Below are 18,802 nucleotides of genomic sequence, written 5' to 3' on the forward strand. Positions count from 1 at the left end.
TATTAACAAGTAAAGGTTCTCTCCCAAGAATCGGGGATCCGGAAACTGCGCATATATTTAGATAGAGGAGGAACACGAAGGAATACTGGTGAAATATGCCAGGCCGACAGCAAAGGATAAATCCAATATGGCCGCCCGAAGGTCATGCCAATTGACTTTTGCAAGCAACCTCTCATCCACTTCCCATGGGCAAATTGACTTAATGTTTTGCAGAATACTACACATCTATTGGTTTGAAATTTCGCGGACGTTGACGTATTGAACCCAATATGGCCGATCAAAATGTCAAAGTGTCAACGACTCATATCTGGAAAATGAATTGTACTATGGAAGTACAGTATCATAGACGTGTACGAAAAGCATTAAACAGTTCAAAATATCGCCATCTGAAAACCAATATGGCCGAACAAAATCCTGAACTAAACAGCTCGTACTACAAGAACGAAATTTGGTGAAAAGGTCCATTATCACTAGTAGGTGAAGAAAATAATACAAATGGATCACAATTTCTACATCGTGTATCGAATATAGCCGCGAAATACGCATATAAATTGCTGATTTTTACCTGCTCTGGAGTGAGTAAATGCGGCACCCATCTTACGCAAAGCTTATTATTATTATTATTATTATTATTATTATTTTATTATTTTTTTTTTTTCATGTGAAGTTCATTGTGCAAATGAAGTGAACCAGCTCAGTTGAGGTGTCTGTGAATTCTGCCGACTCGCACGCAGTTGTACTCGTGTGTCGGCTAAAACCAGATCATGGACTTTATTGATGATTTCGGGTATCACAGCTGATTTCGGGACTCCAGGACGTGGTGCGTCGTGAATGCTTGTTCTGCTGCGTTTAAATGGTTTACCCAAAATCGAACAGTTTCATAAGAAGGGCATGAGTCATCCAATGTAGATAAAACCCTCTCATGAATTTTCTTGGATGTTTTTCCCTTCCAGAAAAGAGAATGATACCACGAGTTCCAATTTTATATGTTTCTCACGATTATTCAAAATACTTCTGTTTAAGCAGCTGTCAGATAACGAATTACTGTCAGAATAACTTAAGGGCACAGATCATACCTTGACATAAAGTTTCGTTTCTATGAATAAATACAGATGATAGCACCATCTATTAGATGCGAGCCAAGTTACTTATGAAACCGCCCTCGTACATTTTTTTCTGTAACATGTTTGGGCTTTTATCAAAAGGAAATTTTCTGTAGCTATTGCGTTTCTCTTTTGTAGAAGTGGTGTAATAAGTGTCAATTTGAAGACATTAAGTACCTAATATCTGTCAACCTACCGTAGTGCGCCGAAGCGATCAGTATTAATCGTGATACCCTTTCCCCTCTCTCTCCTTCCTTTCTCGTACTCTTTAACACAACTAGTTTGACCTTCACGTTTCTGTGTAGAATTTGAAATTAGTGCCTGTGTGTATGTGTCTCGACGCTAAGACTTATTTGCAGTTCGTGATGGATGGCCGTTGGAGTTTGTATCCAGCCATTGCTCAAGTGAGGTCGAGGCGGCTTACTCTAGCTTTGCCGATGGAATAAGACTGGAGCCCACCGGATCTTACGAGTCGATGCTGCGGAAGAGCTATGGACGACACGTGACGAGGGTACCGTAGTAGTTGTCGTATCTTTGTTGAGTAAAATCGAAGTGGCTGCATTTTCTTTCTCTTGTTTTACTTTATTTGTCATATTACTTGAGACAACTTCCTCTTTGCAGAAAGGAAGAATTTCATGATTTTGTTCTTATGTATTAGGCTTACACACACACACACAAAACACAATTATATATAGAGAGTGTTTCAAAACAACAACGTTTGGGAGGTTATTCCTGACACCAAGATAAGACAAAAAGTATAGACCAAGTTAAGAGATGTACAAATGTTTCCTTTCGGAGTTACAGGCTGCCGAATAGTATCCTTCGCGTCGTTTATTGATTTCATAAGCTAGTTTTTTACGCTTTATGAAAGAATGAGCCTTAAAGGTCCATAGCTCCAAAACTATGGGATCTAAAGTAGTCGGTTCAAGACTTCACTTAGAAACTAGTATGTGCCCTATCAAATTTTTTTTTTTTTTTTTTTTTTTTTTTTTTTTTTTTTTTTTTTTAGAATCCTAAAGTATTCTTGCAACAGTTTTTATAGAGGGAGTTTGGCTGTAGGCTTATAATTTGATGTACTCAACAACTCTCTTTCAAAATTGTTGCGAAACTACCGTAGGATTCTGAAACATATATTTTTGGAAAGGGCACATACTAGTTCTTAAGTGACGCCTTGACCCGACTGCAGTAGGTCACATAGTTCTAGAGTTATAGACCTTTAAAGTTCATTTTTTTTTCATGTTTTCGGCAACCTATAACTCTGGAAGAAAGCATTTGTGCACCCAGGTTAGTTTATACTTTTTGTCTTATTTTGGTGTCAGGAATCATCTCCAAAATTTTGTTGGTGTTGTTTTGAAACATCCTGTATATGTATATCAGCGGTTTTTTTTTTTTTTTTTTACAATTTATATTTTCAATTTGTATCGCATTTTGTGTGCTATAATGAGTAATTATAGATTCATAAAAGAAGTCCAATAAATACGAAAGTTATTCACAATTCCATTCATTATAAATGGAATTGTGAATTACTGGGAAAACTTCATATTTTATTATACTATTTGTCAAGTTTAGCGAAATGAGAGTTTTACCACAACAGCAAATTCAACAATTAGACCCAAAAAGAGAGCGTCAACTTGGAGTGCGGAATCGGCAAGTCACACATTAAACATGTTCATAATATGTATATTTTTGTACACCTTTAAAAAAATGTACACCCCTGTGTTTCCAGATATTTACTATCAAAATTCCTCATTTCAAATTGACATTTGAGTGCGGAATCACCAGATCCGAGATTTAATTAGCTAAAAATAATCTGCGAATTTTGTACAATTTTATACACTTTTAAAATAATTTTGTACCTCCCTGTGTTTCGAGAAAATTAGCTCTAAAATTTCAAACTCAACCATCAACTTGGAGAGCGGAATATTCATATCGAAGATTTAAGTACACAAAAATAATTTACGAATTTTGTACACTTTTATACAACTTTCAAAAATTTGTAAACAATTGTATTTCGAGAAAATTGGCCTTAAAATTACGGATTCTACAATAAGCAAACGATCAAGTTGGAGTGATGATTCGCAATATCAGACATATAATTAGCGGATATGATTGTACATGTTCCGGAGAATTTGGTACACCTCCCGTTAGAATTTTGTACACCTTTGAAATAATTTTTTACACCCATTGTTTCGTAAAAATCATCTCCAAAATTAAGAACTCAACCATCAACTTGGAGTGCAGAATCATGATATCGAAGATTAACATACTGCACGAATTTTGTACACTTTTTTAAATCTTTTAAAAATTATATCCATTCCTGTATTTCGAGAAAATTGGCCATAAACTTACGGATTCTACGAAAGCAAACCATCAACTTGGAGTGCCAATTAGCAATACCAAACATATAATAGCGGATATGATTCTTCATGTCCCGAATAATTTTGTGCTCCTTTAAAATAATTTTGTACACCCCTGTGTTTCGAGAAAATTAGCTAAAAATATTTCAAAGTTAGACACCTACTTGGAGTGCGGAATCATCATCAACGAAGATTAAAGTACACAAAAATAATCTACGAATTTTGTACACGTTTGTACATTTTTTTTTTAAATTGTACACCTCTGTATTTCGAGAAAATTGCCTTAAAATTACGGATTCTACTATAAGCAAAATCATCAAGTTGTAGTGCCGATTAACAATACCAGACATATAATTAGCGGATATCATTATACACTAATGTCCAAAATTATTGTCGCATATCTATAAATATGTTGTTGTAGAAATATCATTTGGTAACGAATTCGCCCAGTATTTCTTATAATGTTAGTATGTGTATAATCGGCAAAGACATGTATGTGGCAAATTTAATGTCAAAAGAGCAGTAAATAAGGACAATAAAACGAAAATAAAATTTTCTTGTCCATTTAGCAACATTTTATTTTACTCATTCTAAGTTTCGTATTACAATTCTTTTCCTATAAAATTTACCACAAATATGCATTTTCCGATTATACACATAGTGTCAGTGTTAAAAGTACCCTGCAAAATCATTATCAAATTATAGTCTTACAAGAAGACTGTTATAGATATGCGACAATCATTTTGGACATGAGTGTACATATCCGTAGAGTTTTGTACACCTCCCGTAGATTTTTGTACATTACCGTAGAAATTTGTACATTATAATAATTTTGTACACCCCTGTGTTTCGAGAAAATTAGCTTCAAATCTCCAATATTAGCACTCCAACTTGATGGTTTGCCTACGGTAGAATCCATAAATTTAAGGGGTGTACAGAAAAGAAATACCGGGGGGTCAATTTTTTAAAAAGGTGCACAAAAGTGTACAGAATTCGAAGATTATGTTTGTGTACTTAAAACTTCGATATGATGATTCCGTACTCGAGGTTGATGGTTGAGTTCAAAATTTTAGAGCTAATTTTCTCGAAGCACAGGGGTGTACAAAATTATTTTAAAAGTACAAAATTATACGGGATATGAAGAACCATATCCGCGAATTACGTATTTGATATTGCAAATCGGCACTCCAACTTGGTTTGCTTACGTAGAATCCGTAAGTTTGTCAATTTTATCGAAATTCAGGGATGTACATTTTTTTAAAAAAGGTGTAGAAAAGTGTACAAAATTCGTACATTATAATGCGTACGTTAATCTTCGATATGATGATTCCACACTCCAAGTTAATGGTTGAGTTCTTGATTTTGGAGATAATTTTCACAAAACACGGTGTACAAAATTATTTCAAAGGTGTACAAAATTCTACGGGAGATGTACAATCATATCCGCTAATTATATGTCTCATATTGCTAATTGGCACTCCAAGTTGTTCGTTTGCTTATGGTAGAATTTGTAATTTTAAGACCAATTTTCTCGAAATACTGGAGTGTACATTTTTTTAAAAGTGTAAAAAAATTGGTAGATATTTGTGTCTGCTTAAGTCTTCGGTATGAAATGAAATGGAATCTTTGAGTTTTACGTCCCACGATTATGCCGGCTAGGCTAAAGGAGACGGTGATGATGAGAAATGAATGAAATGGTGGAATGAAGAAAGTGGGAGGAAATGGGAGAACCCGAGGAAACCCAAGCACACGGTGTTTGTCCACCACAAAGGTCTTCGATATGAATATTCCGCACTCAAGTTGATGGTTGAGTTCAAAATTTTGGAGCTAATTTTCTCCAAACAGGGGGTGTACAAAATTATACGGAACATGAAGAACCATATCGGATATTGCTAATCGGCACTCCAAGTTGATGGTTTACTTATGTTAGAATCCATAACTTTAAGGCCAATTTTCTCGAAATACAGAAGTGGATATAATTTTGTGTACAAAATTGGTAGATTACTTTTGTCTACTTAAGTCATCGATATAAAGATTCCGCTCCGAGTTGGTGGTTGAGTTCAAAATTTTATAGCTAATTTTCTCCAAACACAGGGGTGTGCAAAATTATTTGAATGGTGTACGAAATTCTACGGGAGGAATACAAAATTCTCCGGGACATGTACAATCAGATCCGCTAATTATATGTCTGGCATTGTTAATCGGTACTTCAACTTGATGGTCTGCTTTTGGTAGTATCCGTAATTTTAAAGCCAATTTTCTCGAAATACAGGGATGTACAAACGTTTTTAAAAGATGTACAAAATTCGTAGATCATTTTTGTGTACTTAACTCTTCGATATGATGATTCCGCACTCCAAGTTGATGGTTGAGTTCGAAATTTTAAAGTTAATTTTCTTGGAACACAGGGTAGCACAAAATTGTACAAAATTCGCAAATTATTTTTAGCAACTTAAACCTCGGATCTGGTGATTCCGCACTCAAACGTCAACTTGGAGCACTAATTTTCATCAAAAAATTTCTGGAAACACAATAGTATACAAAGTGTACCAAAATGTACAAAATGTGTACAAAATTATGAACATGTTTAATGTGTGATTTGCCGATTCCGCACTCCAAGTTGACGGACCTTCCAGAAAGACATCGCGGTGTCTGTTCTTTCTACTTAGGTACATACATCCGAAGAGAGAGAGAAAGAGAGAGAGAAAGAAAGAGAGAGTCAGTCCCTTTGATCGAGATGTTTCCTGTGTTAGGTTCGTGGTGTCCCGCGAGAATAAAAAACGAAAGGAAAAGAGAGAGAAAGAGAAGTGTATTTTTGTATATTTTCAGCACTGAAGAATGCCGTACTGCTTTAGTGATCTACTGTACGCGCTTCTGCGTTTTACTAACTACATCCAAGTTCCATTCATGCTGACAATATATCGGCCAGGCAGGGTTGGAAAAAATAGTTTTTTTAAAAAAAAAAAAAAAAAAGAACAAAACTGTGTTTAAAACACGAAAAAGGTGTTCAAAATTTTTAAACATGTTTTAAAATACACGAAAAAATACATTTTTTAAAAAACATTTTGAACAGTTTAAAACATGATTTTAAACACTTCAAAATCGTGTAATAACGTATTTATTAAGACTTTTTTGCTCTTCCAACCGATCTTGACTATAGCATTCGGATCTTGACTTGTTAATCATTCCCACGCTGCAGCATACACAATATAATGTTGATATCTTAAATTTATGCGCAAAGATGGAGGAAATTAGCCCTTCTCCACCACCACCAACGCCCTTCTAGCGGTTGTCCTATGAAATTCTAGTCACACACTTTCATGTGCTTTTTGTTTCATTTATTTCGTATCCTTCGTACAAAGATACTACGTTTGTTGAAGGAAAAGTGAACCTTTCTTAAAATGGACTTCGATCCCTTGTGCTCTGAATTCTCCATATCTACAAATATTTTATAAAAGCTGAGTTAGAGTCAAATTTATCCCGCAACCCAAGTTTGTTCGAATCGCATAAAATTAGTTTGTTTAGTATGATTGATTACAGTCTTGTATCAGTAACAAAGCTATATGAGATAGGGTTTTTTGTTTAAAGTGGGATCCGAACCACTACTTTTGAAATTTTACGTCGGATCGCAGTCAAAATCACTACAGCAAATTCTGACGTTCCGTGCCTCTACCGTCAAAATTTAATGTTAAAAGACCGAAAATTGCGCCCTGCCTAGCATGGTGCATACATACAGACAAACAAACAAATTGAGATCAAATTGTCCCAGACACTGACATTCGGTATTGATGTTACAATAAGTATCACGCTTTAATGATGTTACAATAAGTATCACGTTTTAATGGTTAGTTACTGCCATACCTTGCGTTTTCTCGCCTGGTCCCTTCATTCAAGCAATGCCGAGGTGTAAAGTTTTGAAGACAATTTAGAACTGAGGTGGGGAAGAGGGACAAAATAAAATTTTCATAATATAATGAAAAAGATATTGTTGATACAAAATTAATTATTACCTGAAGTTTCCAGTTGCATGTCAACCACATAACTGACGTTAGAATTATCAGAAACAATTTTCTGATCAACTATTTGGGTCATAGATGTTCATTTTACTTCGCCCTCGCGAATGGAATTGTCCATCGCCCTCGCGCGCCCTCACCCTCGCCGTCGAAGCTTGTCCTCGCCCTCGCGCACCCTCACCCTCGCCATCGAAGCTTGTCCTCGCCCTCGCGCACCCTCACCCTCGCCATCGAAGCTTGTCCTCGTCCTCGCGCACCCTCGCCCTCGCTGCCGAAACTTGTCCTCGTCCTCGCGCACCCTCGCCCTCGCTGCCGAAACTTGTCCTCGCCCTCGCCGTCGAAGCTTTTCCTCGCCCTCTCGCACCCTCACGCTCGCCATCGAAGCTTGTCCTCGCCCTCGCGCACCCTCACCCTCGCTGTCGAAGCTTCTCCTCGCCCTCGCACACCCTCGCCCTTTTCGTCGAAGCTTTTCCTCGCCCTCGCGCACCCTCACCCTCGAAGCTTGACCTCGCCCTCGCGATAGGTGTTGTCCATTATCCTCGCTCGCCCTCGCCTTCGTGCTCAAAACTTTTCCTCGCCCTCGCGCACCTCGCCCTCATATCATTGAGGGCGAGGGTAATTGAGGGTGAGGAGGCCTCGAGAGGGCCTCCTTCGTGAGGATCAGAGCATCAATTATTCAACCTATTTGTTGAATTATTTCCTTATCGTCAGTGGCGGATCCAGGGGGGGCGATCGGGGCGATCGCTCCCCCCCCCTAGAGGAGGAAACTTCTTTATTTTATATATACAAATAAAACGCATCCCAGAGTTTGGAGCTCTTAAAAGTAGCTCTAAGTAGCAGTATTACAACCCCCCTCCCACCAGAAGTCCGTCCTAACCGGCATAACCATGGGACGTTAAACTTAAAGATTTCATTTCATTTCATTTCAACAATACTTAGAATCACTCCACACTCCAGTTATCCCAAATAATCCTGAAACCTAGAATTATGTTGAATTCACTAAATTTAATTGTATATACAAAATTGTATATGTACACCCCTGAACTCGTATATTACACTGCAATGCCGCAACTTTGACGTCGGAGACCCGGGTTCGATTCCTGGCGGGAGCTCATGTGGTTCGTATTCTACGTTAATCGGTAGGTTCACGTCTCATATAGTCTCACTGCTGAAGGGATATTTTAAAAAATCAAATCAAATATTCCTTACTATTAGAAAGAAGAAAAGACATTTCAGGAACTGTCGATTTTTGTGCAATTACAGAATAAATTGTGAAGAGTGTTTCTTCCAGACATGTTTTTTTGGGGGGTACTGCCCCCCGAAGCTCTGAGAGCCTCCCCCCGAAGGAGACCAAAATAATACGTCTATAATATAATAATGAATAGAATAGTACCTGCAGTGCCGCCCCGGGATACTAAGTGTGCCCCCCCCCCCCCAGAACATTGTTTCTGAAAGAAACACTGCTTATGAAGGACTTCTTTTTCTGCGAAATGTTATCTCAATTAGTTCCAAAGCGGCTGACTAACATATCGAGCCCTTGTAAGAAGAAATGAATATGAAAGTACACTCGGATAGGTTAATTTTTGAGCCATTTTTCGTGGCAATTAAAACGCAACTCCTGTAGCTTTCTTAACTGCACGGGAGACAACTAATACGTACTCACGGAACGGCAAATATTTTATGGCTCCATTTTCATTCTATGAACCTTAATACATACAAAAACTTTATATTTCCAAATGAAACTATATAGCGACATTAATGGGTCATTTCAAAAGAGTGGAGGGAGGTAACTGTCCCCCTTTGCCCCCCATGCTATGATGTGTGGCACATTTGTGCGAAATTAATAATAATATGATTAAACTGTTTACCCACAACAAAATCCTGCTCGTTTTGCTGAAGTGGCTTTTCCTAAGTTTTATATGTTTCATATATCCTACAGTTTTTTCAGGCCTTTTTTTTTTAATTTGTCCAAATTTATATTTCTCCTTTTACCACACAATCGTTCAATACTTGCACTATAATATTTACAATCAGTATAGCATCCTGTAACGTATTTTATTCCTAATAAAAATCATTGAACAACACAACATACAAACCCTATCTCACTGGCTTGCACGCGAACCTTTGGTGCATGGGGTCCTGGGGACAATTCCGAGTGGGAGAACATTGAACGACAGTGGATCGAATTCCGCGTTAAACCTATAGGTCCACTTCTCATATAGCCTCGCCGACTAAAAAGGACGCTAAACGGCAATCAGTCAACTGCAAATTTCGGCTGCAGTTGCAAATTTCGGCTGCATAAACAACTTATGTCTTGTGGAACTTATTAAATTTATTTTGTTAAAGCAGCTCTTTTAACAAAATTTCAGTATTAACGTGTCAGATATTTCTATTTAAGGACAAGAAAAAACATATTATTTATTTTGTAACTAAATGATAGCTCTACCCACGTAGATTATAAAAGCAGAAACAATGAAAATCGATACAATAGTGACTGACATTATTTTAACAAATATCCATTCAGATAATAGTTTGGGCTGTCACAAAACTATGAAAAGTTAAAAATTCCGATTAATTGTAACAACTTCATCAGTGGTGGACATTGGAGGAGGATGTATGCTATTAATCAGCCCATTTCATGGGCATCCAAACTCACGAGCCCAACGCTCGCTAGCTCGGCATTCGCGCTCAACCGTTCTCGGGTTCAATAATTAAGCGCTACCCCGAGCGCCAATGAAATAAGTCAGCGCGAGTCCAACTGAGGGAAGTGAGCCCGAGCACGATTCCCAAAGGAATAAATGAGCGAGAGCCCAGTTGAAAAAAAATGAGCCCGAGTCCGAGAGAGTCCAGAGCAAAATGGCCATCTATGAACCAAAGTCATTCCATCAAGTCTTTTTCCATCTGATCTACTGCATTCTGATGGTTCTCTCATTGATTGTGTTTGTTCAGATATCAGCGCTCTTGTCATTTACTGCTGAATGACGTGAGTGACTGCCTGTCTGTCTACCAACACTCTTTAAACGTGACAGTGTAGTAGACACCTCTTATCTAAAACGTCTCCAGCACAGGGAGGGCAACAATGAGGCACACTTACTTCTTAATGTAGCGCTATTTCTACCCGGAAACTTTCATGGGAAAAATCAAATATTATTCTTATTTGCATTATTATTTTTAATAATTATGTACGTACACACGAGAAATTGTCTACTGCAATTAATTGAAAGGAAAAATACGATTAATGTATAACCTTGCTATGACACTAACTTTTCATCTAGGGAACATGGCAGATGATATTTTAAATTTTGCCTCTCTCCAAAAGAGGTCAAACAGCAAACTCCAAAACAGTTGCTTTTAAGGAAGCTTGTCCTCCTCCCTTGCGTGCCCTCGTTCTCCTGAAGGAAGTTGTCTCTAGCCATAGTGCACCCTCGCTCCCGCAGTAACACTTGGCCCTCACCCTCGTTCACCCTCGCCCTCTTCGTCGAAGCTTTTCCTCGCCCTCGCGCACACTCACCCCCGCCATCGAAGCTTGTCCTCGCCCTCGCTGCCGAAACTTGTCCTCGCCCTCGCGCATCCTCGCCCTCTTCGTCGAAGCTTTTCCTCGCCCTCGCGCACCCTCACCCTCGCCATCGAAGCTTGTCCGCGCCCTCGCGCACCATCGCCCTCGCTGCCGAAACTTGTCCTCGCCCGCCCTCATCCTCGCCATCGAAGCTTGTCCTCGCCCTCGCTGCCGAAACTTGTCCTCGCCCTCGCGCACCCTCACCCTCTTCGTCGAAGCTTTTCCTCGCCCTCGCGCACCCTCATCATCGCCATCGAAGCTTGTCCTCGCCCTCGCGCACCCTCGCCCTCGCGGCCAAAACTTGTCCTCGCCCTCGCGCACCCTCACCCTCGCCATCGAAGCTTGTCTCGCCCTCGCGGCCAAAACTTGTCCTTGCCCTCGCGCTCCCTCGCCCTCGCGTCACTGTGGGCGAGGGTAATTGAGGGTGAGGATGTCCTCGAGATGGCCACCCTCGCGAGGGTGAACATCTCTGATTTGGGTTTCCAGTTTTTTCACAGCATTTCATTTTTCATAATAGTTCTTCATTCTTTAAACCAAACCCACAGTTCTTTCTTACACGTTTTGCAACGAGCTCGTATGGTCGTTTTCTTATCTGATAGAGTTTAAGTTACTTTAATAATTTTGCTTGAAATGATATCCTTTTTTTCTTCCCGTAAAACTTGTTAAACGATTCCAAGTTGTACGAAGACTGAGAACCAACATGTACTGTATCAACGAATGTCTGCATTATTTTAATTTCAGAACCGCAATTTAGCAAATAACCTTTTGTTTGTTTGTTTTCTGAATACAACACAAAAATTTGTTTCAATAATAATTATTTTATTTATTTTTTAATATCAGTTCTACAAGTAGTCCAACCTTCGACTGCGACACTTTCTCGCAAGTTTACTGAGAAACATTTAAACAATACAATGTACGGGGAAAAAAGACAAAATAAATTGTAGATCAGCACATTGATCTGGTGTATCCACGAGAAACCAAAACATTCACATGGAAAGAAAATAGTCTTCTGAATGAAGGGCACTTTTTGATAATTTTCTTTCTCTGGCAGATTTTTTTTACAAAATAAAATAAAATAAAAATAAACATACAGGGTTTGTCCGGAAAGTAATAGGACTGAGTCGATTTAAAAAAAATATTGAGCCAATCGTTACAATTCTTTAAAAACTTTCAAAATAGGCTCTTTCTGCGTCGATGCAGCGCTGCCAGCGCGATTTCCAAGCATTGAAGGCGTCACGGAAGCCATTCTCCGGAATAGCCTTGAGAGCCGCGGTGCAAGCTGCTTGGATCCCCTCTGTCGTCTCAAAATGCTTGCCTTTCATCGGGTGTTTCAGGCGAGGAAACAAAAAGAAGTCCGGGGAGGCACATCTGGGCTGTAGGGCGGCTGCGGAAGCGTTGGGATGCCGGCCTTGGTCAGGTAGCTGTTCACAAGAAAGGCGGTGTTAGCCGGGGCGTTGTCGTGGTGCAGCTTCCAGTCGGCTCCGATGTCTGGTCGGACCCAATTGACCCTTCGTTTGAGTCTCTTGAGCACTTCCACGTAAAACTTGGCGTTGACGGTTTGAACAGGAGGAACAAATTCATGGTGGACGATGCCTTTGATGTCAAAAAAGACAATGAGCATCGTTTTCACTTTGGATTTGCTCATTCTTCCCTTTTTTGGACGAGGAGACGCCGACGTGTGCCACTCGGAAGATTGCCTCTTTGTCTCGGGATTATACTCAAAGATCCATGATTCGTCACCTGTAATTACGTTATTCAAAAATTGGGGGTCGCTTTCACACACGTTCAAATTTTCTTGGCACAATTCCACTCGCCGCAATTTCTGGTCGTCAGTGAGCACTTTTGGGACAATCTTCGCGCACACCTTGCGCATGTTCAAATGCTCCGTCACAATTTCATGAACCACAGTTTTTGGTAAATTTAACATCTGGGCAATTAAACGAATACTTAGTCGACGGTCTGAGTTCAAAACTTCGCGCACACGAGTCACATTGTCGGTGTTTGTCGAAGTCGAAGGTCTTCCAGCACGGTCTTCATCGGCGACCTCTTCCCGGCCCTCCGAAAAGGCCTTGTGCCACCAAAACACACCACTTCTTGCTAAAGCATCATCTGGGTAAGCCTGCTTGACCATATCAAACGTCTCTGTCGCAGATTTACCGAGTTTAACACAGAATTTAATCGCGTACCTCTGCTCTAACGAACGCTGCATTTTCGGCTTGCGCCACTCACAGTAACACGTCGCGCGAAAAAGTCTGTCCTGACTCTCAGTGTGCTCGGAGACAACTGACCAGCCGCTCATTCGTTAGCTAGGAACGCCCTCTACCGGATTCAGTTCGTGCGCGCGTCATGGCGGAATAAAATCAGTCCTATTACTTCCCGGACAAACCCTGTACGTTTAAAACAAGTCTTAAAAAACACACGTGTTTTAAACAAAACAACCGTGCGGCCAGGTCCAATGTAGTTTTAGCTTGTTTTTTTCTACTACGAGTGCGTGTTTTCTTCAAGGGACAGTATTACACACTCAGAAACAATGATAGGATGACCGGAAACCTGGGGCGGTCTGTAAGATGACCCACTAGCAACAAACCGACAGAGGGATGGAAAGACAGAGCGGAAAACTTTTTTAACCCAAAGTGGAGACATTTTTTCTTGTAGCAACTTACCATTCAAAGAAAAGTTTCTTGAAATAATAGTAATATTTTTTTCAGCTTGGTTCTTACTTTAGCTTTCTTGGTAATAATGAAAGATTGAAAGATGCATCGCAATTTTCGATACAATTTTCAATTTGTATCGCATTTCTATGTTTTTGCATCACAAACTGCAATACGGTACCGCTTTAAAAAAGCATGCATATACAGGATGTTTCAAAATAACACCGACAACTTTTGAGGGGTGATTCCTGACACCAAGATAAGACAAAAAGTATAGACCAACCTGAGTGCACAAATGCTTCCTTTCGGAGTTATAGGCTGCCGAAAACATGAAAAATGAATTTTAAAGGTCCATAGTTCCAAAACTACGGAATATACTGTAGTCGGGTCAAAACTTCACTTAGGAAATAATATGTATGCTATCCAAAGTACATGTTTCAGAATCCTAAGGTACTCACGAAGCAATTTTTTTAGAGTGATTTTGGCTACGGGCATGTAATTTGAAGTACTCTCCAATTACCTCTATACAAATTGTGTGGAAGTACATCAGGATTCTGTAATTTGGACATTTTGATAGGACACATACTATTTCCTAAGCGAAGTCTTGATCCGATTACGGTAGGTACCATAATTCTGCAGCAATGGACCTTTAAAGTTATTATTATTTTTTTTTTAATGTTTTCGGGAGCCTATAACTCCGAAAGGAAACATTTGTGCAGCCAAGGTTGTCTATACAATTTGTCTTATTTACCGTAATCATGTGTAAAGCTTGTAACACCAATATGTTAAAGACGAAAAACAGTGTTATCAATTTGATTCATATCTTTACATTATCTCAGGTATACCACAAAGTTCAAATCTTGATCGTCTTCTTTTGTAGTATAGGCTATGTGAATGACTTCTTATTAATTATTAAGCATTCAAAATGTTCAATTTAAATGTTCAGTGCTGTCTAACAACTATAAAAGAATACGAGAATTAAATAAATTACTAGAAGACGTGAATAATGTATTTCAATAGAGAATCAAAACTATAATTAGCTTAAACTCAAGCACTTGCTATTATTTGGTCTTATGAGAGATACAAAACTGGAAAGTACGGGGTTGAGAATAATTTTGCTGTGACGGGGTTAAGAAGAATTTTGCGGAGGTGCCTGATTTTGAAGATCCGTCACTGGATTGAAGAGAAACAAGTTCAGCTAAAATAAATAAAGAAATATTTGAGATCAACTATAACTCAAAAAAGATTAAACGGACTACCTTCGGTTTAAATGACCATTAGAAATTATATGCTCAATGAAGTTGGTCGGATGCAATAATAAGAGATTTTGCTAAATTGAAAGCTAGAAATGATGTCTTTATAACAAGAACTTCTTAGTAATAAAGAAAACGAGAAATTAAGCTAACTACCATAATTGTATGACTTCTAGAAAATACCATGTAAATATGTTTTTAATGAAGCATAAGAGCATACCTCTTTGTCAAAATTAAACCTGTGTTAATACTAGACTTGAACCTCATGAGTTTTATTCTGTTTCAACTTCTATGTTTCAATTGTAGCCTACTTGTTAAAACACATCTTAGGTATATATCTTACATGGGTGGAGTTATGGGGGCAATGCACCCAAGTTTTTGATAATAAAATACCACCTTTATGATGGCCACCTACCAATACCTTCAAAAGGCCTCTAGTGCCCTCCCCAGCAGACAATTCCTAGCTCCGCCTATGATAACTGTGTCTTGTGCGTGTTTAACAGAAATGCTATTAATTATTAAAATTGGAATTTTGTTCAGTATTCATCTACAGTCAATTAGTTATAATTTCGCTATTTTTTGTTAATATCCACAGGGAGACTACAAATATTGAAGAAATTTGCAATTGTAACAATTATTTGAAGAATTTTTGTCCATTACGACTTTCTACTCTTTTATTATCATTTAGGTGTGGGCACCTAAATTTTGTTTGCTTACACTTAAGATATGTCTAGAACCGGCCCTGATGGCCATCTAGCTCAAGTTGGTGGGCATTTCTCGTGCCATTGAGCATTCATGGCTTATCTAAAACGACACTACAACGCTATTTGCCGCAAAATACTTCTAAATCAGATCTACTCTTCGATTCAAATGAAGACGAACGGGGTGTTTAATATAAAGTTAATTTGAGAAACATTTTTGTTCATGGTAAAAGTAACAAGGCCAAGACGTTTTTAATTTTGCATCATCAAGTGACTGGAACCCAAGTTCTGTATGTAAATTTGAATTTAAAAGATGTTTTGTTACAAAGTGCACGACTTCTGCAAAAGCCAATATATTCATTGTGAGCACCATCAGCTAATATGTAATCTAATAAAAATGTTAAAATTGTAGACAGTAGTAACATTCATGTGTAGTGCGTTTTTTTAAAACTTTTATATGGACGAAGACTTATTTAAGGACAATATATTTGTACTGCGTAAAAGGTGAATTATAATGCAATATATTTCGCAAATAATTTCACACACAACACGAAAACAGAGAAACGAAAGCAAGGAGTAAAGTAGCAGATTAAACTTGAAACTTCGTGACGTCATCGGTACCCGGCCAATAAGAGTGCAACCTCAGCCATATATTGGATGAACCTCTTGAGATCGGCGAAAATGCCCTCTGCTGATATTTGCTTCGTACAGAATTGGTTTTGTTTTCTCTTCGTTCAACAATTAGAATAACGTTTCAAGATAAAGGATCGACCCTATGTACTGCATGTGACAAAAGTAAACTTCATATCTTGGGATAACTTAAACATATAAATTAGAGATTATGTCTGATCAATTCCAGGCTTATAAGAACGTCAGAGTTTGATTCCCACTTATTTTCCCCAAACTGAGGATTGCGTACTTATAGTTAAAAATTTGTGTTTATTTCTACGATCATCATTATTTAAATGTAAAACTAAATTGTCAGCTAAAACATTGTTTAAATTTCAGGTTTTAGATAGGAGAAACTCAGAGGAGATAAGAACATATACCGTGTGAGTCGAGATAAATGTCGTTTTTAGTATGTTAACTTTATCCCAGCAGAACGGAAACATGTATGGGGAATCGTTGAAATACAGACTGGTGATTTCAAGTGCTTTTCCTCTCCTATTGGCAAACTCATCAATGCCGTGCCGGTACCACCACAGTTTTGGTTGGGAACTCGTATACTCCAACTTGTACGTCTTCCAAGTTGTTAAATGTCGGCTTTGCAGGAAAAGAGTCATTTTCAAGTTAAGGTAGTCAAGGACGCAAGGTCGAGGCTATACACTAGATCCGAAAGAAGTTCGAATCTCTCAAATTCATGATGATGTTTGACGAGCGTTGTCAGTTTAGAGGAGCGCGAGGTTTGGCCTCACCAAACCCAGATACTTTTGACATAAAACTCGATACACGCGGTTCAAGTGTACAGCCTAGAGATTGGCTTCTACAGCACACCCATCTGGAATGATTTCCACTGCAGTGGTCCACCAAATCTACATTATGATTCGTATCAAAGTGCCTTCGTTCCACAGTGAGCATCTTCCTATTCTAAAACGAGCCACTAATTTCTGGTGTGTTGCTATTATATGTAGTCCCACTCCTCATCAGTTACGATTTATCTCCAGATTTGTAGATCCTGGGGATTTATTAGAAGGGTCCAACCGATGTAGCTCCGCCGCTAGGCCTGTTGCTGAACTCATGAGAAACTCATCTCAATCGTCTGTTGACCGAAAATGTAGCGAACCTCAGTGGTTTGTGACTCCTGTACCTCAATTGCCAACTGCCATGGTTCACTTGTTATAGTATCCACAAAACCTTAATTCGTGAGTACAGGTGGACATCCTGTGTGATATTTTTCTCGCAGACCGGTGTTCCTGTTTTTAAAAAGTTTCAATTGTATGTATTTCCATTACTTTGCCACACGTGAGTTGTCAAAGCGTTGCGCGACAGCTGTAACATTGATCTAATATTGCAAGGTAATTACACTCCACTTAGCCTTGTTTCTGTACCTCGTCACACATTGTGAGGACGGCAAAAAGAAAAGAAAAAATTTATTTTGTTTTTTGTATAAAGTATTTTTCTGATTTTTTTAAATATAAAGAAATCTGATACCGTTTCCAAATATTTTATATTCTACTACTTTAGCTTCGTTGATGAAATCAAATTTAGAATTTAATTCCTCTGCTATAAATCTCCATATTAACTTTTTGTTAGTATTCGTATTGCGAATTTATTTATTATCGGTATTTGCCATATTATAATTTACTAGTTAGTTCAAATCTTAGTAGGAATACATATTGTTCAGTTTGTTGGTTAAGATGCGTGTTTCACATAGCCTTGTTGATATTGAAGGACGTTAATTCCAAACACAAGTCAGACTTTCTAGGTTAAAATATTGTTACGGTAATACATTCCACTGTCATGAACTATCATCATAATTTTCACATTAGAAAATATTAATTGATTGTAGGAGTTTGACTTTTATTTGTAGATAATTATTGTCTCTGTTCCAACTTTTGGTAGAGATTTCCTACGAATAATTTGTTCTAACGTACATAGCCATAAATTATGTAATATTTTCATTAGTGAAAACGTTATACCTGTAGAATTAACTATTCACACCATTTGTTGTTTGTGTTGACCATCGTAAAATTTTCTCGTATTTTATTATTGCCCTTCCAGGCAAGTGCAAGGCGAGTGCCTCAAATAATTCTGGAAACTCTTTTGCAATCCTACAGCAAAAAAGTAACATATTTAATAATATCTTCATCAATGTCTCTCAACTCTTCTTTTCATGAAATTAAAGTTAGAATAGTTTTCCGCACTAAACAGCTTAAAATTCTCAGCGTTAACAATTTTTCATAATTGTCTACTTGGATTTATGTTAATCTTCTAAAATATTGCGCGACGAAGACTCAAATAAATCATTTCAGGAAAATTAAACTGAAATGTATATTTACAAAAGTACTCTTGACAAACTTTACTTAAAATATTATCATGAAAATAGTGCTTTTTATGATAAGATGATTACGTACCCGTTGAAAATGAAAACGTGTCTAACATATGTAAGAACTAACTTTGAAAACCGTTTTTCCTCAGCTATTTCGTAATCCTGTTAACTTACGAGGT

At 38.2% G+C, this 18,802-nt stretch overlaps 1 protein-coding gene across 2 annotated transcripts in view; it reads left to right on the forward strand.

The window, feature by feature from the left end:
• The window catches only part of LOC145693484 (RCC1 and BTB domain-containing protein 1-like), a 170,300-nt gene that overhangs the window by 147,427 nt on the left and 4,071 nt on the right, over window positions 1–18,802 (forward strand). Inside the window, exon 12 of one of the 2 annotated variants that reach the window (XR_014132793.1) lies at window positions 1,463–1,614. The exons of the other annotated variant lie outside the window; for it this stretch is intronic. The gene's annotated coding sequence lies outside the window, so the exon portion shown is untranslated. The remainder of the gene's footprint in view (window positions 1–1,462; window positions 1,615–18,802) is intronic. 2 annotated transcript variants of the gene reach the window in all.

Source organism: Thermobia domestica, chromosome 8, assembly GCF_964235325.1.
Source record: "Thermobia domestica chromosome 8, izTheDome1.hap1.1, whole genome shotgun sequence".
Taxonomy (NCBI): domain Eukaryota; kingdom Metazoa; phylum Arthropoda; class Insecta; order Zygentoma; family Lepismatidae; genus Thermobia; species Thermobia domestica.